General features: G+C 38.5%; 1 protein-coding gene across 8 annotated transcripts in view; it reads left to right on the top strand.

The window, feature by feature from the left end:
- The window catches only part of C7H12orf56 (chromosome 7 C12orf56 homolog), a 199,221-nt gene that overhangs the window by 52,966 nt on the left and 118,748 nt on the right, over positions 1-27,507 (top strand). The window lies entirely within an intron of this gene.

Raw genomic sequence — 27,507 nt, 5'->3', positions numbered from 1 at the left:
AGAACTTTCTCCTAAATTCAAATCTAGTTGGTTAAATAGTAAAGTATGACATTTCTCATTCACTTGAATATATAGATATCACAATTTGAATAAATAACCGGTTAAAATTAAATTTTTAAAGATTACTGTGTTCTGGTTCTGTGTAGAGTACTAGGTAAGATCTTAGGATGGACGTAATGATGAACAAGGCATAGTTCCCAACTGCTGAGACACTGTATCTGACCAGGATATATATTTGTATAAATAAGAGATTTAAGGAGGTGAAAGATCATATTCAGTTGTGGGGGTGGCTGGGTAAAGATGCTGATGACATTTGGTAAAAGAATATGCACTTTGCACATGGAGATGAAGATATTGTAGTAGAAGACAAAATACAGGTAGGAAAAAATGGAACAACTATTAAGAACAGTAAGCAGTCCAATGTGATTTAAAAATAGAACAAATAGAACAGGAATGCCAGATATAAAAGTCTGGAAGTAAAATTTGGCCCATAGTTGTTAGGTCTCTAAAGTTCACATGAAGACTTTTCATTTTAGCTCAAATAGGATATGAGAAGTTACTGAAAGCAGTAGAATAATATAAAATCATTTTTACAAAAAAATAGTCTGAACATTGTGCTTAGACTGGATTGAAGTAAGGAGAGATCAAAGATTAATGGGAAGTAATTAGAATCTGAATTGGGGTAGTCATAGTGGGAAGGAAATAAAAGGGATGATGGAAAAGGCATTTCAGAGGCAGAACACAGAAGACTAGAAATTGAAGATAGAGGAGATGGGGAGAAAAACCAGTGTAGTTTCAAGCAGGCGTACAGGTGATGCCCTTCAAAGAAATAAGAAAAAAGAATGTCAGGAAGGATCAAGCTCAAGTGCTCCTTTAGTGGGTTCAGCTTGAGTTCCCAGTGGGTCTCATCTGGTGAAGAAGCTCATCAAGCAGGGAAATTTCAATCTAGAAGGTGGGAGATAAATCTCGGAAGACATTTAAAAAGGAATTTACTAAGTTGCACAACTCGAAGCATGACTATGCTATATATTTAAGTATTTAGACATCAGAAGGAGGAGGGGAATATAGGTTTCTAAGAGCTGTGATTCAGGGGATTTATAGACATGGGAAAAACCAAAGTGAATTGAAGCCCTAAAAGGCAGGTCAGGGCCTGGGGTGGGGTGGGGGGGATGTATTCCAGTTAGGAAAGCATTGCAAAGTGCTATAAAGGAAAAGTAAATGGGATCCTAACTGGGACTATTCAGAAATGACACTGCTCAGTAACTTAGGTTTCTGGGGAGCAACCTTTTCTCACTGTGTGGGAGATTTTAACAAAATAACCTACATGGTCTTTTCAAAACCTCAATTTCATTATAATTTTCTTCCTCACCAAAAATGAATAAATAAATAAAAATCTTAGCATAGAAAGACCTTTTTTTTTCTATTGGGAATACAGAATTTTAACTTCATAGCCAACTATTCTGGACAAGAAGAGTGGTTGAAAGTTGGCTGCAGTATCTGTAATTTTCTTAAAGGCATTAAAGTTTAAGGAGTTAGCTTAAAAAATGGTTTCTGTGTTTCTGTCAGGGTTCTGGAGGCTTTGGAATTTCTGATAATATTTGAAGCTAAAACATCAGAAAAATTTATTTGCTTTGCAGGATTGACTAGTGAATTAAAGGATTGACTAGTTCTATTAACATTGCAAACCATGGCTTAAAATGCACTAAGGGGCTTCTTTATAATGCTGGTATTGGAGAAAGAACCAGGTAGCAGTGCAGCTTGGTGGTTCTCCCACCAGGGTTTCTCAATAGGGTGCTATTGGCATTTGTGTGGGACCATTATTTGATGTGTGGGATGGCCCTACACCTTGTAGGACTTGAGCATTTCTGGCCCTTGCCCACTAAATTCTAGTTACGCTTTCCATCCTAGACTTGGGTTTTCATTGACACCACAGTTTAATAATTTAGTAATAAAAACTTTACATGGCTTCCCACTAAGCGTGATTTGCATTTTAACAGGCATCAAAGACAGAAACCCAAAGAAAGAAGCTCTATTTTAGCAGAATTTTATCTTAACAGCTTTACTGAAATATAATGATAGAATAAAATGCACAGATTTAAAGCATACACTTTGATGCATTTTGACATATGTATACACCAAACCATTACCACAATCCATATCTACCGCCTTCCTGCACTGTGGCTTGGAAGCTTTTTCAAGGCAATGAGGTGGGGCAATCATAATCTTGCCTCATTTGTTTCCCACTTCTCAGGACTCACTTTCCTTAGTTGCCTGATGTCCAGTGTCTTGAAAGCTGTTTTTCAGGCAGAATGGTAATCTGGTCCCTGTTATTCTGTCTTGGCCAGAAGTAGATGAAAACTAGTAGAATTTTCAGCTTACAAAACAGCATATCTGGGAGAGAATATGAGTTGGTATGAGATACTTCCTGGAACCAGTGATGGTTCAGAGTTGTCACTGTAGGGACAGATAAAGGAAGGGGAGGATGTTAAGAGGACCCATTTAGTTAGACTGTACACTAACTTGGGGTGATGTGAAACTCTTTTCTCCTTGGTATCCACAAATACACTATACCACATATGTTTATTTGTATCACTTGGGAAGGGCTACTGGAGGTCATAAGGAGGGTCACTCCTCTTCTCTTGGTCTCCACCTGTGGGAGCCTGTTGTTGGGCCAACTCACCAACTCCAGACCCATACTATAGTAATAAAGATAATCCTGAAGCTCCAAAGGACCCCATTTATCAAAGATTCATGTGTCCCTGCTATTATGCCTTTCACAAAAAGCAAACCCACACAGTTTTAGAAATCTTTTTAACAAAAGTTAACTATCAAAAATAAAGTTAAGGCGTTCCAGGCCAAGATGGCGGCTTAGCAATGTGCACGTTTTAGTTTGTCCTCCAGAAAAACTAGTAAATAACCAGAAACAATACAGAACAACTCCTGGGGCCACGTCAGTGACTGGTCACACAGCGTACCCCAGTCTGGACCAACTGGGCCAGCTGTGAGCTCCCCCAGAACCATGAGTTCCCCAAGCCACGGCGGCTGGAGCCCCTCCCCCACAGGCTGCTTCCCAGAGGGGACAGGAAAGACACTTTACCAGCAGCAGAGGCTAAGCCCAACCAAACGCCAATTGTGGAATTAATTAACAAATTCTGACTACTAAAAATAGGCCCCCAGCTCAGGTGAACCTGGTCAAAGCGGAGGTCACTCATTTTTGCCCCGGCACCAAGGGGGCAGGGCTGATGGAAAAAGGAAAAAAAAGGAAGGAAACAGAGGTTTTTGTGGCTGTGTTTCTACAAAGGCTTGTGTGCCTTTCGATACAGTGGCAGGGCTCCTCAGGCTGCAACTGCCCCAGGCATAGGCAGAAACAGACTCGTTTTGAGGGCTTGTCTGGAACCTGTGCCTTCCCCAGGGGAGGGGTGAAGCCCAAGTCAGGTGGAATCCCTCTCTCAAGGAATTCAGACACCAGGGCTTGGTAATTTGAAGCCATTAAAACCAGCCTACAACCTCTCCTCTGTCTCCACCAAGCCCCCAGCCAAAGTTAAGGGTACTGCATTATCTTATGCTGGTGGGACTTGCAGGCAGACAAGCATCACATACTGGGCCCAGGATAAGAAAAACAGAGCCCAGAGACTTCACAGGAAAGTCTGTCAGCCTGCTGGGTCTCACCCTCAGGGAAAACCGATGCAGGTGACTCTTTCCTCCTGATAGGAGGCCAGTTTGGTCTGGGAAAATCTGGCTGGGGTCTATAATACCTATGTAGACCCTCCTCAGGGTGGGGGGAAAAAGTCACCATACAACCAGGGCAAGAAACAAGAAAACAAGAACTGAAAAATTCTCCTCTGTTAAACAAACCTAAGCTAGAGGTCCAGAAAAAGCTGAACTGAATGTCAAAGAACAGATAGACAACAAATTCATCCAGCAAGAAAACCCTAGATAAAAGAAGTGAAAGCAGTCTCCAGAATAAACTAATTAAGGTAATTAAATACCTATATGCCAGAAAAAAATAACAAATCACACTAGGAAAATTGAAGATATGGCCCAGTCAAAGGAACAAACCAACAATTCAAATGAGATACAGGAGCTGAAACATTTAATTCAGAATATACGAATAGACATGGAAAAGCTCATCAAAAACCAAATCAATGAATTGAGGGAAGATATAAAGAAGGCAAGGGATGAACAAAAAGAAGAAATCAAAAGTCTGAAAAAACAAGTCACAGAACTTATGTGGATGAAAGGCATGGCAGAAGAGATGAAAAAAACAGTGGAACCTACAATGGTAGATTTCAAGAGGCAGAACATAGGCTTTCTGGACTGGAGGACGGAACATCTGAAATCTGTCAGGCAAAAGAAAATATAGGGGAATAAATGGAAAGATAAGATCAGAGACTCAGGGAATTGAAGGACAATATGAAGCACACGAATATATGTGTTGTGGGTGTCCCAGAAGGAGTAGAGAAGGGAAAAGGAGGAGAAAAACTAATGGAAGAAATTATCACTGAAAATTTCCCAACTCTTATGAAGGACTTAAAATTACAGATCCAAGAAGTCCAGCATACCCCAAAGAGAATAAATCCAAATAGACATACTCCAAGACATTTAATAATCAGAATGTCAGAGGTCAAAGAGAAAGAGAGACTCTTGAAAGCAGCAAGAGAAAAGCAATCCATCACATGCAAGGGAAGCCCAATAAGACTATGCATAGATTTCTCAACAGAAACCATGGAGGGAAGAAGACAGTGGGATGATATATTTAAAGTATTAAAAGAGAAAAACTGCCAACCAAGAATTCTATATCCAGCAAAATTGTCCTTCAAAAATGAGTGAGAAATTAAAACTTTTCAGACAAAAAATCACTGAGAGAATTTGTGACCAAGAGACCAGCTCTGCAAGAAATACTAAAGGGAGCACTAGAGACAGATACGAAGGCAGAAGAGAGAGGTGTGGAGAAGAGTGTAGAAAGGAAGACCATGAGTAAAGGTAAAAAGAAGGAAAATTAGAAGGATATATAAAAGGCAAAATGGTAGAGGAGGTTACTGCCCAGGCAGTAATAACACTGATGTTGATGGAGTAAGCTTCCCAATCGAGAACATGGACTGGCAGAATGGATTAGGGAATGGGACCCATCTATATGCTGTTTCTACTCAAAGGACATGAGGGCAAGGACACAAACGGACATTTGCACACCAAAGTTTATAGCAGCATTATTTACAATTTCCAAGAGATGGAAACAGCCAAAATGCCCATCAACAGACGGGTGGCTAAACAAACTGTGGTATAAACATACGATGGAATATTATGCAGCTGTAAGATAGAATAAAGTTATGAAGTATGTAACAACATGGATGGACCTTTTGGACATTATGCTGAGTGTGATTAGCCAGAAACAAAAGGACAAATACTGTATGGTCTCACTGATATGAACTGACATTAATGAATAAACTTGGAGAATTTTGTTGGTAACAGAGACCATCAGGAGATAGAAATAGGGTAAGATATTGGGTAATTGGAGCTGAAGGGATACAGATTGTGCAACAGGACTGAATGTAAAAACTCAGAAATGGACAGCACAATACTACCTAACTGTAATACAATTATGTTAAAACACTGAATGACGCTGCATGTGAGAATGATAGAGGGAGGAGGGCTGGGGGCACAAATGAAGTCAGAAAGAAAGATAGACGATAAAGATTGAGATGGTATAATCTAGGATTGCCTAGAGTGTATAATGATAGTGACTAAATGTACAAATTTAAAAAATGTTTTTGCATGAGGAAGAACAAAGGCATGTCATTACTGCAGGGTGCTGAAAATGGATGGTAATTAATATTTTAATATTTCAACTTATGTATGAGACTAAGGCAAAAAATGTTTATTTGGTACAAAATTTATATTTTGACTAGTGCATTTCCTAATATAACTTATGTAGATAGCTTGGTTGAATGACATAAGTACATGGAACCGTGGGTAAGGCATGAGATTTTGTTGGTTTGTCCAGAGTGATGACCCGATGAATCCCAGAGTGATTTGATCAGTGAGCGGAAAAGTATTTGCAAAGTCCCCTTTGGGGAATGGTGGAAAATTCAACCTCCCCAAGTTGAATTGTTGATATTCTCACAAGCAGTGTGGACAACCAAAGCTATAGGCTGAGCCCCAGTCTTGGGGTTTGTTCATATGAAACTTAACCCCATAAAGGATAGGTCAAGCCTACTTAAAATTAGGCCTAAGAGTCACCCTCAAGAGAAGCTCTTTTGTTGCTCAGATGTGGCCTCTCTCTCCAGCCAACACAACAAGCAAACTCACCACCCTCCCCCTGTCTACGTGGGACATGACTCCCAGGGGTGTGGACCTTCCTGGCAATGTGGGAGAGAAATCCAAGATGAGCTGGGACTCAGCATCAAGGGATTGAGAAAATCCTCTCGACCCAAAGGGGGAAGAGTGAAATGAGACAAAGTGTCAATGGCTGAGAAATTCCAAACAGAGTCAAGAGGTTATCCTGGAGGTTATTCTTACTCATTAAGCAGATATCCCCTTGTTATCCAAGAGGAAATGGAGAGGCTGGAGGGAACTGCCTGAAAATGTAGAGCTGTGTTCCAGTAGCCATGTTTCTTGATGATGATTGTATAATGGTGTAGCTTTCACAGTGTGACTGTGTGATTGTGAAAACCTTGTGTCTTATGCTCCTTTTATCTACCTTGTCAACAAATGAGTAGAACATATGGAATAAAAATAAATAATAGGGGGAACAAATGCTAAAATAAATTTAGTTTGAAATGCTAGTGATCAATGAAAGGAAGGAGTAAGGGGTATGGTGTGTATGTTTTTTTTTTCTGTTTTCGTTTTATTTTTGTTGTCTTTTTATTTCTTTTTCTGAATTAATGCAAATGTTCTAAGAAATCATGATGGTGAATACGCAACGATGTGATGATATTGTGAATTACTGATTATATATGTAGAATGGAATAATCACATATTCAGAATGTTTGTGTTTCTTTCCTGTAATTTTTTTTTTTTAATTAAAAAAAAGTTAATTAAAGAAGTCAGTTGAATAGGAGAGTTCATTTCTTAAGCACTTCCACTGTTTGAGGTTAGATTGGCTACAGGAGGCTGAATTTGTTTATCAAAACCCATTGCTGCTTGGTAACCTGGTGTTGCCGCTTAGAGATTATTCTATTCTCTTTTAACACATGCTGACTGGGCCATGGGAATAACGCTGACCTGGAAGAATTACAAAAATCCATAGTTTTCAAGCCTGGCCATGCATCACAATCCCTCAGAGGCTCATGGAGAGTACAGATTACTGAGCTTCACTGTGGATTACCAAATCCTAAGCGTTAGCGATGGGCCCCTGCAATTTATTTTTTGTAACATCCTAGATCATTCTTTCACATAGCTGATGAGGTTTGGGGATTTATAGGCTAGACAATATACAATCAGGCCAAACTACTCATGAATCATTGAGAGCCCTGGGAATTCTACATTCATGATGTGTGTGTGTGTGTGTGTGTGTGTGTGTGTATTCCATCAACTTCTCTATTTCCTTCGTCAATACCCTAGTACAAACCACCATCATCTGGACTATTGCAACACCTCTAAGTACCCACCCCACCTTCATTCTTGGTATCTTCCTACCTCCACCTGAATCCGTTAGCCACCTTAAAGGCAAAGTGATCTTTTCATAATGCCCCTTTCTTACTTAAAACCTTACAGGATTCCCACTGCATAGAAAATAAAATTTTTACTATGTCTAGACATCTGCCAGTCCTGGCCTTTGCATACCTCTCCAACTTCATCTCAACTTCACCCCTTGTCACCATACTCTAGTGACACTGGCTAGAGCATCTCATGCTCTTTCCAGCTCAGTTCCTTTGTACTTCTCTTCTCCTCTCATTGTTACTTTTCACATGGTTAGCTCTTTCTCATTCCTTAGGTCTTATCTTAAATGTTCCTGTCTCAGAGAATTCTTGCCCCATCACCCAGTCTAAAGGATACCACCATTTAACAGACCTGCACAGATTTTCTTTACCAGAGCATTCTATTTCATAGCAATTTTGTAAGCTAAGATTATATGTTTATTTTTCTGCTTTCCCTCTAGAATTTAAGTTCCATGAGGGCAGGGACCTAGATATCCGTGTACAATGATATATTTCTAGTGCTCAGCCCAGTGCACAGGAGATGCTCAATTTTTGACTGAAAACTCTTGTTCTTTACAACTTAGCCTGGCTTGCATTTTATGTAGGCTTGGGGAAGCATAGTTTGATCTAAATCCATGTAGTAATAAGTCCATGTTCAGAAGGGTTTAATGAACTTCCATTATTGTTCTGAGTGCTATGGTTTGTGAGCTTCTGGGGGGATGGCTCTGCCTTGTGGTAGGGCACCGAGTGAAATTCCTAACATCGACTTTGTAACTGGAAGGATTGAGAGAGAAGAGAGGCAGTTCCAGTGACAACCTTCCACATGCTGCCAATATTTTTCATTTCACATGTTGGCACATAATTCTCCAATTAGAACATTCTGATTATTTCATTGTTTTCCTCAAATCTAGAAAAATAAAAGAGCTTTCTAAATAATGCTTGCTGTAGTTGTTTCAGGTTATTGTCTAGGTTAGCGTTCTGTTGAAAGTGGCAAAAATCCAGCTTAGGTTAAGAGAAAAATTTATTGGAATTTCTGGGGCAGTTCATGCAATTCAACATTATTTCAACAGATTCTCTTTCTCTCCTACCTACCTACCTATCTGTCTAGCATATTCTAATTGCTGGGTTCTGTGTTCAATTTCAGATGTATCGTGATGAGCAAAATCAGCAAAGGGTAGAATCCAACCCATGGGAATATAAGAACAGTTAGAAAGAAACTAGGATTTAGGCACAGCTGGAACTGGAATCTCGGGACCCACAGAACTCGGTTCTGTCTGCCTTCTTTGATGCTTGTGTATCAGCTTAACTTTCTCTCAGTGAGTTCCTCATCTTCAGTGGGGTAGTAAATAAAGTCATCAGCTGTCTTAAGTTCACGTTGCAGCTCCTGTGACTAAACAAAGGCTGATTCGCACATTTTCATATATCAGATTTTAAAATCCTGTGGAAGATGTCTGTCTCCTCAGCTTGAATAAATGACTCACCCCTGAAAAACTCCACCCTTGCCAACAGGACAGGGTCTTTGAAATATAGCAGCTTCCATGTGCTCCAGCTGTGGAGGAGGACAGTTTCCAAATAAAGAGGGAGAAGGAGGCAGTTTGATCCACTCATAGTTTTCTAGCATGATCGTCTCTATAATTAAACATTTGAATCAAAAGTCTAAACAAAAGGCAGGCTAGGAAAGACAACACTAATTAGAGGACCAAAGGATGTCATCATGTACAATGCTTTGAAACACCTCCTAGGTATAAACTTTTAGGCCTAATTATGAGAAGGTGCAGGTCATAAGGAGGATGCAGTTATCTTGGGACATCAGACTTACATAAGTATGATTACTTTTTCAGCTAACAGTAAACAACAGGCATTCTATCATCTAAGGGATAGAAAACAGACTAGTAAGCTCAGATAATGAGACTTGGTAGTTAGGTTTCTCTACTTTTCTGTGTGTTTGTATGTTTTTTTTTTTTTTTTTTCTTCTTGGGCAGGCACCGGAAATCGAACCTGGGTCCTCAGGCATGGCAGGCAAGCACTCTTACCTGCTGAGCCACCGTGGCCCACCCTGTTCATATGTATTTTACAGGGGAAAACCCAAGTAGGTATTCTACCAGAATGTGCTTTTAGGAAAAGTGTATCATGACTGACTTAAGAGCTTTCTAAAGCTGAAAAGAAAACGATTGCCTATTGCTTGAGAGTGTGAAAAACATAAAGACTGAGATCAATAGAAATATTTTCACAGTGCTGGCATAGAATATGATTTACATAAATATAACTGAGTTGACGATGAATAATGCAAGAGAAAAAAGGAACAGTGATGATGCTTAGCCCTTAGCCCAGGCCTGTTAGGGCCAGAGCCACCATGGTGGATTTTGATCTGAGTTTATGTCTATCTGATGTCTCTACTGATATTTGGCTAATGAAATTTTAGAATCAGATTCTCTAACCACAATGCATGGCAGGTGGAGGGACTGGCTTTTGGAGAAACCAATCTGTTTAATAAAACTGAATTATAGCTGACCAACTTCTTATTCTTAAGAAATTAGGATGTGCTGTATTTAATTGTATATCATTAAGAAAACAGAATTAAAAAAAAAACAAGATGGTGAAGTGTGTTAGTTAGAGTCAGTTGTCAACTTGGCCAGGTGAGCATACCTAGTCTTGTTGCTGAGGACATAAGCCAATGGTGCGTGAACCTCATCTGTTGCCAATTACATCTGCAGTCAGCTAGGAGGCGTGTCTGCTGCAATGAGTGACGTTTGACTTAATTGGCTGGTGCTTAAATGAGAGATCGCAACGTAGCACAGCCTAGCAGCTTGGCATTCCTCATCTCGGCACTTGCAGCTCAGCCCGGGCCCTTGGAGATGGAGAAAGAAATCACCCCGGGGAAAGTTGTTGGAACCCAGGGGCCTGGAGAGAAGACCAGCAGAGACCATCCTGTGCCTTCCACGTAAGAAAGAACCTCAGTGGAAAGTAAGCTGCCTTTCCTCTGAAGAACCAACAAAATAAATCCCCTTTTATTAAAAGCCAATCCGTCTCTGGTGTGTTGCATTCCGGCAGCTAGCAAACCAGAACAGTGAAGTGAAGCTTATATTTTTCTCTAAGAAGAAGCATTTCTTGACAGAAAAATAGAAAAAGAGAGCTGTGTTATTCCTCTATGCTTAGTGGTTAAATATACAAGCTCTGGAACTAGACTCCCTGTCTTAAAATCCTGACTGTCTTGTGCTAGCTATTTAATCTTCCCAGGCTTCACTCTACTCATCAATAGTTGATGTGCCTAATAGTACCTGTCCTATGGGGGTGATATATAAAGGCTGTGTTTTGTGCATGTAAAGTGCTTAGCCTTGTGTGGCATTCTTTAAAAGCTAGTTCTTTTGTCTATGCACAGTAAGTTGATCTCTGAGCAATAATCTTGTCAGCATCCTTGAAATCCTTGATGATACTCTGAGGCAGAACATCTTTCCTCTTTTTCTGTCTAATACTATTATAGTGTTTTAAAAAATAAAAATGCTGCTGTGCAGTTAACATGGCATGAGGTACCATCTATGTTATTTTTCTAAGGATTTCTAATGCAATGAATTGTTCTAGTTCTGTTAGAGGACCAGGTCCTGTGTTTATATAAATATATAATTTGCCTAAATATATGAATCCAGGATTCACATATGTTCAGAAACTCAAGAGAAAAGATTTAAGCCTCCAATATTTGTCCTTATAATAAAATCTTGTTTCTTGATATTTCCCATAATCGACTCTGAAAACATTAGATTTATTCACTTGCACATAATTTTTTCATAGTTTATCATGAACAAATATTCATTGACTAATTACATCTATAAAAATACAAAAAAAAAAGTATTGAGCACTGAGGTAAATAATGTTAGTTCTTAAATGAATATCCATTCTCCTTACTCTTCTCCTTCCTTTTATTCCTACCCCTCTTCCTCTTTCCTCACCCTCCTTCCCTTCCTTTATGAATCTGTGTGAAAATTTCCCTGGGATATATCCAGAGGAACAGAATTGGTTTATATATTCCACATATGAATCCTCTTGTTGGTCTCAGACCTTACAAATACCCCCTCCTGTTTTGTGAGCTCCCTGTTAACTTTGTCTTTGTGGTGTCCTTTATTGAATAATATTCTTAGTTTTGAGTTAATAAAATTAATCAAGAAGTTTTTTATTCCGAGCAAGATGGAATAAGACACAGTACTCCCATTTCCTCTGAGTGCAAATAAAAACACTGAACAGAATGCATGAGGCAGTTGATTGTCTGCTTTAAACAAAACAAATGTTCTCTATAGAATTTATACAAGATTCAGATAACATATTCAAAATGTCTAGGGTACAACCCAAAATTATCTGACATGTAAAACCAGGAAAATCATAACATCTCACAGAGGAAAAGACAGTCAATAGATTTGAAACCTGAGATGGCAGGCACAGAGGTTGGAATGATTAGATTAAGACTTAAGGCAGCCATTATAACCATGCTCCAACAAATATGGGTGAACAAATAGAAACAAATGGAAAGATAGAAAGGCTCAGCAGAGAAACAGAAGATATGAAAGGGGACCAAGTGGACATTTTAGAAGGAAAAGTGTAATACAATAACTGAAAATTTAAAAATTCACTGGATGGGATCAGTAAGCAGAATGGACATGACGGGGAGAAAGTCAGTGAACTTGGAAATAGGTATATAGGAGTGACTTAATCTAAACAACAAGGAGAATGAAGTTAAAGTAAAAAAGAACAGAATCTCAGGGAACTGTAGGACCAACATAGTTGGTATGAGAGGCTAGAATGAAAAGGCTCAACATTCATTTCCTCAGAGTCCCAAAAGGAGAGGAAAGAAAGTATAGTGAAGAAAACATATGTGAAGGAATAAAAGCTAAAAGCTTCCCAAATATGGCAAAAAACAAGCTTAGAGATCTGAGAAGCTCAGTGAACCCCCTACTAGGATAAAACTCCAATAAATCTATACCCAAGTACATCATAATTAAACTGATGAAAATAATAAAGGAAATTGAGAATTATTTAGAACTGATTAACAATACATGTTAAAATGCATGTAACTCAGCTAAAGCAGATTTTAGAAGGAAATTAATAGCTTTTAAGACATTCACCAAAAATAAGAAAGGTTAAAAAATAAATGAGCTAAGCATTAAACTTAAATTGTAAAAAGAGCATCAGAGGCAAGATGGCAGTGTAGGGGGCTATGAAATTTAGTTAGTCCTCCACAGCAGCTAATAAATAGCTAGGAACTGTCTGGAACAACTGCTTGGGGACATCCATGACCAGACATACATCAGTCTGGAACAGATGGAAGGGCCAACATCATGCACAGAATTGTGAGTAAAACCTTCAAACTCTGGAAGCTGGTGCCCCTCCCCACTGACATAGCAGGCCCAGTTAGAGACAGAGAAGCAGTCTCTGCTGGCAGCAAAGGAAGGCAGCTCAGCCAAGCTCCAATTGCAGTTTTAATGAACAAATGTGGACTGCTGAATGCAAGCTCCAAGTAGAAACTGTGAGCAAGCAGGAAAGGAATCTTGAGGTCTCTCCCAGCAGAGAAGAGGTGGAGTTGACAAGAAAAAAAAACAAAAAAACAAAAACAAAAACCCCTGAAACTTTTGGAGTTGGCCAAGATCAGAATACTGAAGCAGGGCTGTGCTCCAAGAAAAGGTACACAAAGAGCTGGCTACCAATTATGGCTCTTTACAGGTATAACTTGGGGGCTCGGAACTGGCTCTGAAAAGGGATTTTTTTTCATTCATTTAAAAATTTTTTACTTTTTAAAACTATTCTAGGTAGCTCATTAGAGAAAGCTCAGGTATTTTCAGTTGTCAGCTTTGATGTAGGCAAGGGAGGAGTTAGGATAGGTCTGAGAGTCAAGTGAAGGAGATACTTTCCTAGATGGTATATCTTCCCCAGGAAAAGGGGGTGGGTGGGGTGGGGCCCAGCTCAAGTGATAGCCCTTAATCAGAGAATTCAGATCCCAGGGAATAAGCCCTAAACTGGCCTTCTACCACAGCTTCTGGCTCAACCACGCACGCCCCTGGCAAGCACAGGGTCTGCTTAGAATTAAAGGCACTACCCCACTTTATGCTGATGGGGAGCTGTGGGCTGATGATCACCATCTGCTGGTAATGATAGGAAAAGCACAGAGCCTAGAGGCCCCACAGGAATCTCTCACAACCTGCCTGTTCTCAACCTCAGGGAAACTTAACACTGATTACACCCTCCTCCTGAGACCTGGCTTGTCTTATTTAGGAAAATCTTATTGGGGTTGATCATATCTGGGGAGACTCTCCTCATAAAAAAAGATTCCATTTAGGCAGGGCAAGGACCAGAAAAATAAGAGCTGAAAAATTCTGATCATTAAATAGAAGCTATGCTAGAGGTCTAGAATAAGTTGAACTGAATGCCAATGAAGACATAGAAAACAAAGCCAACCAATAAGAAAACCATAAGGAAAAGAGTAAATAAATTATTCAAGGAAATTAGATGCCGAAACTAACAAAAAATCACAAGCCACGCTAAGAAAACTAAGATGTAGCCCATGCAAAGGAACAAATTAACACTTCAAAAGAGATACAGGAGCTGAAAACAACTAATTCAGGAGATTCAAACAGACATGCAAAATCATATAAAATCACATAATCACCTTTTGGAGATGCAGAAGGAAAATGCCCCCCGACGCTTCATGAAACAAGAAGCAGGTCGAGAAAGCTAACAGATGCTGCCATGCTCGCCATGTGCCTTTCCAGTTGAGAGAGAAACTCTGAATGTCATTGGCCTTCTTGAACCATGGTATCTTTTCCTGGATGCCTTAGATTGGACATTTCTATAGTCTTGCTTTAGTTGGGAGATTTTTATGGCCTTAGAACTGTGGACTTACAACTTAATAAATTCCCCCTTTGAAATGCTGTTCTGTTTCTGGTATGTCACATTCCAGCAGCTAGCAAACTAGAATAACATATAAAATCCAAAAGACAAAATGGTAGAAGAAATTACTGCCTTTACAGTAATTAAAAGTTAACAGATTAAACTCCCCACCTAAAGACATAGACCAGCAGAATGGATTAAAAAACAGGACCCATCTATATGCTGTCTACAAGAGACTCACTTTAGACCCAAGGACAAAAGTAGGTTGAAAGTGAAAGTGAACATTCAAGAAAGAATTAGTACCAATCCTGCTCAAAGCCTTCCAAAAAAATTGAAGAGGAGGGGAAAGCTATGTAACTCATTCTATGAAGCCAACATCATCTTAGTACCAAAGCGAGACAAAGATATTATAAGAAAAAAAAATTATAGACCATTTTTAATGAATACAGATACAAATATCCTTAACAAAATACTCACAAATTCAGTCCAGCAGCACATCAAAATAATTATACACCAGGAGCAAATGGGATTTATTCCAGGTATGTAAGTCTGGTTCAACACAAGAAAATCAATTAATGTTATACACCACATCAATAAATCAAAGTTGAAAAACCACACAATCATCTCGATTGATGTAGAAAAAGAATTTGACAAAATTCAACATCTTTTCTTGATGAAAACACTTCAAAGGATAGGAATAGGAGGGAACTTCCTCAACATGATAAAGGGAATATATGAAAAACCCACAGCTAACATAATAGTCAATGGGGAAAGTTGAAAGCTTTCCCTCTGAGAAAGATGCGCACTGACAGCATAGTTATTCAACATTGTGCTGAGCAATTAGACAAGAAAAAAAAAGGCATCCAAATTGGAAGGAAGAAGTAAAACTGTCAGAGTTTGCAGATGACATGATACTATGTATTGAAAATCGAAAAAAGTCTACAGCAAGCTACTAGAGCTAATAAAAGAATACAACAAAGTGGCAGGCTACAAGATCAATACCAAAAATCAGTAGTGTTTCTATACACTAGTAATGAGCAATCTGAGGAAGAGATTGAAAAAAATTCGATTTACAATAGCAACCAAAAGAATAAAATATTTAAGAAAAAAATAACCAAGGCCTCAAAAGACTTATACACAGAATACTACAAGAAATTGCTGAAAGAAATCAAAGAAGACCTAAATAAATTGAAGGACATAGTATGCTCATGGATTGGAAGACTAAATATAGTTAAGATGTCATTTCTACCCAAATTGATTTATAGATTCAGTGCAATACCAATTAAAATCCCAGCAACTTACTTTGTAGAAATAGAAAAACAAATAACCACATTTATTTGGAAGGCATGGGTGCCCAAAATAGCTAAAAATATCTTCAGAAAGTGGAATGAAATGGGAGGCATCACACTACCTGACTTTAAAGCATATTACAAAGCTACAGCGGTGAAAAAGCATGGTACTGGCATAAAGATAGATATACTGATCAATGGAATTGAACTGAGTACTCAAAAATAGATCCTCTCATCCAAGGAAAATGGATCTTTGATAAAGCAGTCAAGTCAATTGGGACAGAGTAACCTCTTCAATAGATAGTGCTTGGAGAACTGGATGTCCATATGTAAAAGAATGAAAGAGGACTCATGAAAGAGGACTCATATCTCACACCTTATAAAAATTAACTCAAAATGGATCAAAATTCTAAACATTAGAGCTAAGCCCATATAATTTTTAGAAGAAAATGTGGGGAAATATATTATAGATCTTGTGAAAGGAAGTGGTTTCCTAGACCTTACATCAAAAGCACAAACAATTAAAAAGAATTACATAAATGGGATCTCCTCAAAATTAAACACTTTTATGCAACAAAAGACTTTGTTAGAAAAGAAAAAGGCAGCCCACACAATGAGAGACAATATTTGGAAACCATGTATCAGATAAGGGTTTAATATCCAAAATATATAAAGAGATTCTACAAACTCAACAATAAATAGACAAACAACCCAATTTAGAAATAGGCAAAAGATATGGACACTTTACCAAAGAGGAAATACAAATGGCTCAAAAACATATGACAAAATGCTCTACCTTGCTGGTTTTTAGGGAAATGCGAATCAAAACCACAATGAGATATCATCTCACACCTAATAGAATGGCCGCTATAAAAAACAAAACAAAACTATAAGTGCTGGAAGGATGTGGAGAAAGAGGCACACTTATTCACTGTTAGTGGGAATGTAGAATGGTCACCTGCTCTGGAAGGCAGTTTAATGGTTTCTCAAGAAGGTAAGTGTAGAATTGCCATATGATCCAGCAATCTTATTACAAGTTATATATTTGGAGGAACAGAAGGCAAGGACACAAAAGGACTTTTGTACACCAGTGCTTATAGTGGCATTATTCATGATTGCCAGGAGATGGAAACAGCCTAAATGTCCATCAATGGAAGAGTGGCTACACAATCTGTGTTATATACATACCACAGAATGGAATATTATGCAGCTGTAAGACAGAACGAAGTCACGACACATGCAACAACATGAATCAACCTTGAGAACATTATGCTGAATGAAATTAGAAACAAAAGGACACATACTGTATGGTCTCACTAATATGAACTAACAATTATGAGCAAACTTTGAGAGTTAAAGTAGAAAACATGTTATAGGAGATAGAAAGAGGGTAGAGATTGGGCATTTATACTGAAGGAGTACAGAATGTTCAGCAGGATTGACTGTAAAGATCCAGAAATGGATATTACAGTACTACCTGATAGTAGCATAATATTGTAAGTGTATTAAATGAAGCTGAGTATGAGTAGGGTTAAAGGAGGAAAGCTGGGGTTATGTATAATGCTAGAAAGAAGGATAGAAGATAAAGGCTGAGACAGTATAATCAGCAATGTCTAGAGTGGACAATGATGGTGATTAAATGTACAAATATAAGAATTTATTCTCAAGAGGGAGAACAAACGAGTATTAACATTGCAAGTGTTGAAAATGGAATGGTATACAGAAAAATATATAATCAATACAAACCAGGGTCTATTGTTAATAGTAATATTGTAATATGCTTCCACTAAATATCACAAAGGCAGTATGTCAAAGTTAAGTGTCAATAAGCCAAGGATATGGGGAAGGGTATGGGATTCTTTGTGGAAAAAAAGGAAATGTCCTCAAATAGGTTGTGGTGGCAAAGCCATGGCTATGTGATTATACCAAGAATCACTGATTTTTTTACTTAGGTTGGGTTGTATGGAGTGTGAATAAAACTGTTTAAAAATGAACAGAGAGATAGAAGTGCTGGAGAAAATGTAGAGAGAGAGAGATGTACCTATTCACATTGGTAGGGAAATAGAATGGTGTAGCCCCTCTGGAAGGCAGTGTGGTGGCTCCACAGGAGGCTAGGTGTGGGTTTGCCATATGACCCTGCAGCCCTATTGTTAGGTGTATACTTGGAATAACAGAGAGTGGGGACATGAATGGACATTTGCACACTGTGTTTATGGTGGCTGAAGGAGGGGTGCATGGACTGAGGAATCAAAGGGGGAACTGTGGTGCATACACACAATGGACTATTGAGTGACTACAAGAAGGAATGAACTTGTGAGACATGCAACTAGATGAATGATTCTTGAGGACAGTATATTATGTGAAATAAGCCAGAAACAAAAAGACAAATACTATAATGCCTCACTAATATGGACTAACTATAATGTGCAAACCATAAGAATTGAATTTGAAAGCATAGGTTATCAGGGAAAGGTCTATTGTAAAGGTTCCTACACTGTATGTTTTTACAGTAGTCACATCTATTCTGGAGTTGTAACTGTTATTTCTAACTTCTGAGACGCTGAGCTCTTTGGGTATAACCTGGTCTTTCCCTGGAGCTTTGAATATCTGCATGACACTTGAGACTCAGAGCTAAAGTTCTACAGCTATGAAAGTCAGCATTACCTTATACAGTAACTGCTAAAAATATTAAAAAAGAAATCAAACCTCAATTAGAGAAATGAATGGAGCTGATCTTGTTAGGACTAAGGCAAATCAGACTAAATGGTAAAAGATGATATTGATTGTACTTCAGTTTCTGTGTGAGACCAAAGTAAGATGTTTATCTGGTGCAAAATTTATATTTTTGGTGCAAAATTTATATATCTGGTAACACCCTATTTAATTTAACTTGTATGGTCAGCTTATTCAACTACATGAAATTTGAATACGGAGTGAGATCTTCGTTTGTCAGGTTGGTGTGATGCCCCGATACATCCCAGAATAATTTGGGCAGAAGATTAAAATGTATTTGCAAAGTCCCTTGAGGGACTGGGGAAAAAGGTAGAAAAGGTAAACTTCCCCACCTGGGGAAGACCTCTTATTGTAGCAAGCACTGGGGACTGCCAAGTTGATGGGCCAGGCTCTTGATCTTGGGGCTTGCCCTTATGAAACTTATTCCTGCTAAGGGAAGCTAAACCTACTTAGAATTATGTCTGAGTTACCCCTAGAGAATCTCTTTTGATGATCAGATATGGCCTCTCCAAGCCAACTCTGCTTGTGAACTCACTGTCCTCCCTCTTACGTGGGACATGATTCCCAAGGGAGATTGACACCCCTGGCAATGTGAGACATGACTCCTGGAGATGAGTCTGGCCTTGGCATTATGGGAATGAGAAAGACTTTCTGACGAAAAAAGGGGAAGAGAATTGAAATAAAATAAAGTTTCAGCGGCTGAGAGATTTCAAATAGTCAAAAGGTCAGGGTCATTCTGGAGGTTATTCTTATGCAGTATATAAATATCCCTTTTCACTTTTTGTGTATTGGAGAAACTAGAGAGAAACACCTGATACCATTGAATTGTAATCCAATAGCCTTGATTTTTTTTTGCATGGGCAGGCACCGGGAACCTGAACCTGGGTCTCCAGCATAGAGGTGAGAACTCTGCCTGCTGAGCCACCGTGGCCCACCCTTAGCCTTGATTTTTGAAGATGATTGTATAAGTATAGAGCTTTTAAGGTGTGACCATGTGATTGTGAAAACCTTGTGACTGACACTCCCTTTATCCAGTTTATGGACAGATGAATAAGAAAACAAAGACAAAAATAAATAAATAATGGGGGGTGGGAAGTATGGGATGTTTTGGATGTTCTTTTTTTCCCTATTATTTTTGTTTTTTGAATAATGAAAGTGTTCAAAAATCAATTGTGGTAATGAATGTACAATTATATGATAATACTGTGAACCATTGATTATACACTTTGGATGATTATATGGTATGTGAATATATAATATATAGCAATAAAGTTTCATTTAAAAAAAGAGCATGAGGGTGCATGGGTAGTTCAGTGGTTAGAACACCCACCTTTCATGCGGGAGACCTGGGTTTGATTCCTGGACCATGCACCCCCCCAAAAAAAAGAGCATCAGAGGAAATCCAAAGAATCAAGAGAATAATAATAAATAATATTAAGGGCAGAAATCAAGAAATAAAGAGCAATGATAACAATAGGTAAGATTAACAAAATCAAGGACTGGTTCTTTGAAAATATTTGAAAGCTATAGAGACTGCTGCTAAAAAAGATTAAAGAAAAAATAAGACAGAATGTGATTAAGCATAATACAGAAAGAAAAGGGAAAAATAACTACTGATAGAACAGATCCATAAAGTTATATTTAAACAAATATATTCCAATACATTTTAACTCCTAGATTAAATGATAAGTACCTAGGAAAATATGAAATACAAAAATTGGCACAGGAAATTTCAAAGAACAGTAATGAAAGTAAAAATGTCCTTCCCCCAATAAATTGAAGAACAGACAGTTTTTCAAAATGTTCTATCAATCTTTATTTTATTTTATTTTATATTAATTAAAGAAAAAAAAAGAAATTAACACAACATTTAGAAATCATTCCATTCTACATATGCAATCAGTAATTCTTAACACTATCACATAGATGCATGATCATCATTTCTTAGTACATTTGCATCGATTTAGGAAAAGAACTAGCAAAACAACAGAAAAAGATATAGAATGTTAATATAGAAAAAAATAAAAATAATAATAAGAGTAAAAAAAAAAGACACAAACAAACAAACAGACAGACAAACAAAAAAAAACCTATAGCTCAGATGCAGCTTCATTCAGTGTTTTAACATGATTACTTTACAATTAGGTATTATTGTGCTGTCCATTTTTGAGTTTTTGTATCTAGTCCTGTTGCACAGTCTGTATCCCTTCTGCTCCAATTACCCATTATCTTACCCTGTTTCTAATTCCTGCTGGTCTCTGTTACCAATGACATATTCCAAGTTTATTCTCGAATGTCGGTTCACATCAGTGGGACCATACAGTATTTGTCCTTTAGTTTTTGGCTAGACTCACTCAGCATAATGTTCTCTAGGTCCATCCATGTTATTACATGCTTCATAAGTTTATTCTGTCTTAAAACTGCATAATATTCCATCGTATGTATATACCACAGTTTCTTTAGCCACTCGTCTGTTGATGGACATTTTGGCTGTTTCCATCTCTTTGCAATTGTAAATAATGCTGCTATAAACATTGGTGTGCAAATGTCCATTTGTGTCTTTGCCCTTAAGTCCTCTGAGTAGATACCTAGCAATGGTATTGCTGGGTCGTATGGCAATTCTATATTCAACTTTTTGAGGAACCGCCAAACTGCCTTCCACAGTGGTTGCACCATTTGACATTCCCACCAACAGTGGATAAGTGTGCCTCTTTCTCCGCATCCTCTCCAGCACTTGTCATTTTCTGTTTTGTTGATAATGGCCATTCTGGTGGGTGTGAGATGATATCTCATTGTGGTTTTTTTTTTTTTTTTTTTTTTTTTTTAGAGAGAGGGAGGAAGGGAAGGAAAGACAGAGAGAAGGAAGGAAGGATGGAAGGAAGGAAGGGAGGAAGAAAGGGAAACATCTTTAAACATTTTCTTGTTTTTATTGTATTTTGTTTGTTTGTTTGTTTTTTACATGGGCTGGGGCCGGGAATCGAACCGAGGTCCTCCGGCATGGCAGGCAAGCACTTTGCCCGCTGAGCCACCGCGGCCCGCCCCTCATTGTGGTTTTGATTTGCATTTCTCTAATGGCCAGGGACATTGAGCATCTCTTCATGTGCCTTTTGGCCATTTGTATTTCCTCTTCTGAGAGGTGTCTGTTCAAGTCTTTTTCCCATTTTGTAATTGGGTTGGCTGTCTTTTTGTTGTTGAGTTGGACAATCTCTTTATAAATTCTGGATACTAGACCTTTATCTGATGTGTCGTTTCCAAATATTGTCTCCCATTGTGTAGGCTGTCTTTCTACTTTCTTGATGAAGTTCTTTGATGCACAAAAGTGTTTAATTTTGAGGAGAACCCATTTATTTATTTCTTTCTTCAGTGCTCTTGCTTTAGGTTTAAGGTCCATAAAACCACCTCCAATTGTAAGTTTCATAAGATATCTCCCTACATTTTCCTCTAACTGTTTTATGGTCTTAGACCTAATGTTTAGATCTTTGATCCATTTTGAGTTAACTTTTGTATAAGGTATGAGATACGGGTCTTCTTTCATTCTTTTGCATATGTATGGATATCCAGTTCTCTAGGCACCATTTATTGAAGAGACTGCTCTGTCCCAGGTGAGTTGGCTTGACTGCCTTATCAAAGATCAAATGTCCATAGATGAGAGGGTCTATATCTGAGCACTCTATTCGATTCCATTGGTCGATATATCTATCTTTATGCCAATACCATGCTGTTTTGACCACTAGGCTTCATAATATGCCTTAAAGTCTGGCAGCTTGAGACCTCCAGCTTCATTTTTTTCCCTCAAGATACTTTTAGCAATTCGGGGCACCCTGCCCTTCCAGATAAATTTGCTTATTGGTTTTTCTACTTCCGAAAAATAAGTTGTTGGGATTTTGATTGGTATTGCATTGAATCTTTAAATCACTTTAGGTAGGATTGACATCTTAACTATATTTAGTCTTCCAATCCATGAACACGGTATGCCCTTCCATCTATTTAGGTCTTCTGTGATTTCTTTTAGCAGTTTTTTGTAGTTTTCTTTATATAGGTCTTTTGTCTCTTTAGTTAAATTTATTCCTAGGTATTTTATTCTTTTAGTTGCAATTGTAAATGGGATTCGTTTCTTGATTTCCCCCTCAGCTTGTTCATTACTAGTGTATAGAAATGCTACAGATTTTTGAATGTTGATCTTGTAACCTGCTACTTTGCTGTACTCATTTATTAGCTCTAGTAGTTTTGTTGTGGATTTTTCCGGGTTTTCGACGTATAGTATCATATCGTCTGCAAACAGTGATAGTTTTACTTCTTCCTTTCCAATTTTGATGCCTTGTATTTCTTTTTCTTGTCTAATTGCTCTGGCTAGAACCTCCAACACAATGTTGAATAATAGTGGTGATAGTGGACATCCTTGTCTTGTTCCTGATCTTAGGGGGAAAGTTTTCAATTTTTCCCCATTGAGGATGATATTAGCTGTGGGTTTTTCATATATTCCCTCTATCATTTTAAGGAAGTTCCCTTGTATTCCTATCTTTTGAAGTGTTTTCAACAGGAAAGGATGTTGAATCTTGTCGAATGCCTTCTCTGCATCAATTGAGATGATCATGTGATTTTTCTGCTTTGATTTGTTGATATGGTGTATTACATTAATTGATTTTCTTATGTTGAACCATCCTTGCATACCTGGGATGAATCCTACTTGGTCATGATGTATAATTCTTTTAATGTGTTGTTGGATACGATTTGCTAGAATTCTATTGAGGATTTTTGCATCTGTATTCATTAGAGAGATTGGTCTGTAGTTTTCTTTTTTTGTAATATCTTTGCCTGGTTTTGGTATGAGGGTGATGTTGGCTTCATAGAATGAATTAGGTAGTTTTCCCTCCACTTCGATTTTTTTGAAGAGTTTGAGGAGAGTTGGTACTAAATCTTTCTGGAATGTTTGATAAAATTCACATGTGAAGCCGTTTGGTCTTGGACTTTTCTTTTTGGGAAGCTTTCGAATGACTGATTCAATTTCTTTACTTGTGATTGGTTTGTTGAGGTCATCTATTTCTTCTTGAGTCAGAGTTGGTTGTTCATGTCTTTCCAGGAACCCATCCATTTCCTCTATATGTTGTATTTATTAGCGTAAAGTTGTTCATAGTATCCTGTTATTACCTCCTTTATTTCTGTGAGGTCAGTAGGTATGTCTCCTCTTCCATTTCTGATCTTATTTATTTGCATCCTCTCTCTTCTTCTTTTTGTCAATCTTGCTAAGGGCCCATCAATCTTGTTGATTTTTTCATAGAACCAACTTCTGGTCTTATTGATTTTCTCTATTGTTTTCATGTTTTCAATTTCATTTATTTCTGCTCTAATCTTTGTTATTTCTTTCCTTTTGCTTGCTCTGGGGTTAGTTTGCTGTTCTTTCTCCAGTTCTTCCAAGTGGACAGTTAATTCCTGCATTTTTGCCTTTTTTTCTTTTCTGATATAGGCATTTAGGGCAATAAATTTCCCTCTTAGCACTGCCTTTCCTGCATCCCATAGGTTTTGATATGTTGTGTTTTCATTTTCATTCGCCTCTAGGTATTTACTAATTTCTCTTGCAATTTCTTCCTTGACCCACTCGTTGTTTAAGAGTGTGTTGTTGAGCCTCCACGTATTTGTGAGTTTTCTGGCACTCCGTCTATTATTGATTTCCAACTTCATTCCTTTATGATCCGAGAAAGTGTTGTGTATGATTTGAATCTTTTTAAATTTGTTAAGACTTGCTTTGTGACCCAGCATATGGTCTATCTTTGAGAATGATCCATGAGCACTTGAGAAAAAGGTATATCCTGCTGTTGTGGGATGTAATGTCCTATAAATGTCTGTTAAGTCTAGCTCATTTATAGTAATATTCAGATTCTCTATTTCTTTATTGATCCTCTGTTTAGATGTTCATCAATGGATCAATATCCATTGATGAGAGTGGTGAATTGAAGTCTCCAACTGTTATGGTATATTTCTCTATTTCCCGTTTCAGTGTTTGCAGTGTATTCCTCACGTATTTTGGGGCATTCTGGTTCGGTGCATAAATATTTATGATTGTTATGTCTTCTTGTTTAATTGTTCCTTTTATTAGTAGATAGTGTCCTTCTTTGTCTCTTTTAACTGTTTTGCATTTGAAGTCTAATTTGTTGGATATTAGTATAGCTACTCCTGCTCTTTTCTGGTTGTTATTTGCATGAAATATCTTTTCCCAACCTTTCACTTTCAACCTATGTTTATCTTTGGGTCTAAGATGTGTTTCCTGTAGACAGCATATAGAAGGATCCTGTTTTTTAATCCATTCTGCCAGTCTATGTCTTTTGATTGGGGAATTCAGTCCATTAACATTTAGTGTTATTACTGTTTGGATAATATTTTCCTCTACCATTTTGCCTTTTCTATTATATATATCATATCTGACTTTCCTTCTTTCTACACTCTTCTCCATACCTCTCTCTTATGTCTTTTCGTATCTGACTCTAGTGCTCCCTTTAGTATTTCTTGCAGAGCTGGTCTCTTGGTCACAAATGCTCTTAGTGACTTTTCGTCTGAGAATGTTTTAATTTCTCCCTCATTTTTGAAGGACAATTTTGCTGGATATAGGAGTCTTGGTTGGCAGTTTTTCTGTTTTAGTAATTTAAATATATCATCCCACTGTCTTCTAGCTTCCATGGTTTCTGCTGAGAAGTCTGCACACAGTCTTATTGGGTTTCCGTTGTATGTGATGGATTGTTTTTCTCTTGTTTCTTTCAAGATCCTCTCTTTCTCTTTGACCTCTGACATTCTAACTAGTAAGTGTTGGAGAACGCCTATTTGGATCTATTCTCTTTGGGGTGCGCTGCACTTCTTGGATCTGTAATTTTAGGTCTTTCATAAGAGTTGGGAAATTTTCAGTGATAATTTCTTCCATTAGTTTTTCTCCACCTTTTCCCTTCTCTTCTCTTTCTGGGACACCCACAACACGTATATTTGTGCGGTTCATATTGTCCTTGAGTTCCCTTATCCCCTGTTCAAATTTTTCCATTCTTTTCCCTATAGTTTCTGTTTCTTTTTGGAATTCAGATGTTCCATCCTCCAATTCACTAATTCTAGCTTCTGTCTCTTTAAATCTACCATTGTAGGCATCCATTGTTTTTTCCAGCCTTTCTACTTTGTCCTTCACTCCCATAAGTTCTGCGATTTGTTTTTTCAGTTTTTCTATTTCTTCTTTTTGTTCAGCCCATGTCTTCTTCATGTCCTCCCTCAGTTTATCAATTTGGTTTTTGAAGAGGTTTTCCATTTCTGTTCGTATATTCAGCATTAGTTGTTTCAGCTCCTGTATCTCATTTGAACTCTTGGTTTGTTCCTTTGACTGGGCCATATTTTCAATTTTCTGAGCGTGATCCATTATCTTCTGCCGGCGTCTGGGCATTTAATCAGATTTCCCTGGGTGTAAGACCCCGCAGGTTGAAAGATTTTTCTGTGAAATCTCTGGGCTCTGTTTTTCTTAACCTGCCCAGTAGGTGGCACTTGTGGCGCTCATCTGTCTCCGGGTTACCCCAGTAAAAGATGCTGTGGCCCCTTTAACTTTGGAAAACTCTCGCTTTAGGGGGGCAGGTCGCCAGCCGAAGCGGCTTGGGTGAGTACAAATCTGAATCTTCCAGCCAGCCCGGGGATCTGTGCGCAGGGAGTATCGCCTGCCTCCGCGGCTTGGGGGAACGCCTGTCCAAATTTCCCAGTCGGCCCGGGGCGCCAAGTGTGGTGGGGACACGCCAACCACCGCGGCTTGGGGAAGTGTCTATCTACCGTTCCCAGCCGGACCGGGAAGCCACGTGTTTGGAAGCGAACCGGTCGCCGTTCTCCGTGGCTTGGGGATCTCTGATCCAATTCTCCCAGCTGGTCCGCGGGTCCGCGCGTGGGGTGGGGAGGGGCGCCAACCACCGCGGCTTGAGGGGACCGCCTGTTCAATTCTCCCAGCCGGCCCGGGAAGGAGGGAGGGAGGGACTCCGGCCACCTGCCACCCCGGCCCGGGGACGCCCACGCCCCTCAGCGGTCTCACCAGAGTGGGTTCTCCCAGCCAGTCAGCTGTTCCAGAATGGGGTACGCTGTCTTCTTGGTCTCTGTCGTGGCTCCAGGAGCTGTTCTGAATCGTTTCTACTTCTCTAGTAGCTGTTCTGGAGGAGGAACTAAGACCCGCGCGTCTTACTAAGCTGCCATCTTCTCCGGAAGTCCTCTATCAATCTTTAAAGAGACATTGCAAAACATCAGAAAAGAACAGAAGTTACTGAATATGTTTTTTGCTTGTTTGAGAGTGGTATAATCTTTTTACCAAAATCAGATAAGGACACTAGACTTAAAGATAAAAGTTCATATAATTTATGACTGTAGATTAAAAATCCTAAACAAAATATCATTTAACTGAATACAGGAATGTATTAGAAATATTACAATTAAGTAAGATCCCAGAAATGTATAGATGATTTGCCATTAGAAAATCTATTTTAATTGACTACATTAACAGTCCAAATGAGAAAAACATTTTTTTCTAATGTTTTAGAAATAAAAAAACATTATTATTTTTTGTCTCAACAGATGAAGAACCACCATTTGATAAAGTGCAATAAAGTTTAATGTCTATTCATGGTAACTGAATTTCAGTTTTTTGGGGGATGATAATGTGCTCAATTTAAAATACCCATCTTCCTAGTTATCGTATCCTTGCAACTAGAGATAGCTATATAACCAAGTTCTGTTCAAAGAGATTGTTCTAGTTCGCTAGCTGCCGGAATGCAACACACCAGAGAAGGACTGGTTTTAATAAAAGGGGATTTATTTCACTAGTTCTTCAGCGGAAAGGCAGCTAACTTTCAACTGAGTTTCTTTCTTACACGGGAAGGCACAGCATGGTCTTGGCTGGCCTTCTCTCCAGGGCTCTGGGTTTCAACAACTTTTCCCCTGGGTGATTTCTTTCTGCATCTCCAAAGGCCTGGGCAGAGCTA

This window comes from Tamandua tetradactyla, chromosome 7 (genome assembly GCF_023851605.1).
Source record: "Tamandua tetradactyla isolate mTamTet1 chromosome 7, mTamTet1.pri, whole genome shotgun sequence".
Lineage (NCBI taxonomy): Eukaryota > Metazoa > Chordata > Mammalia > Pilosa > Myrmecophagidae > Tamandua > Tamandua tetradactyla.
The sequence above is the reverse complement of the archived record's forward strand: the minus strand, read 5'-3'. Positions and strand labels throughout refer to the sequence as shown.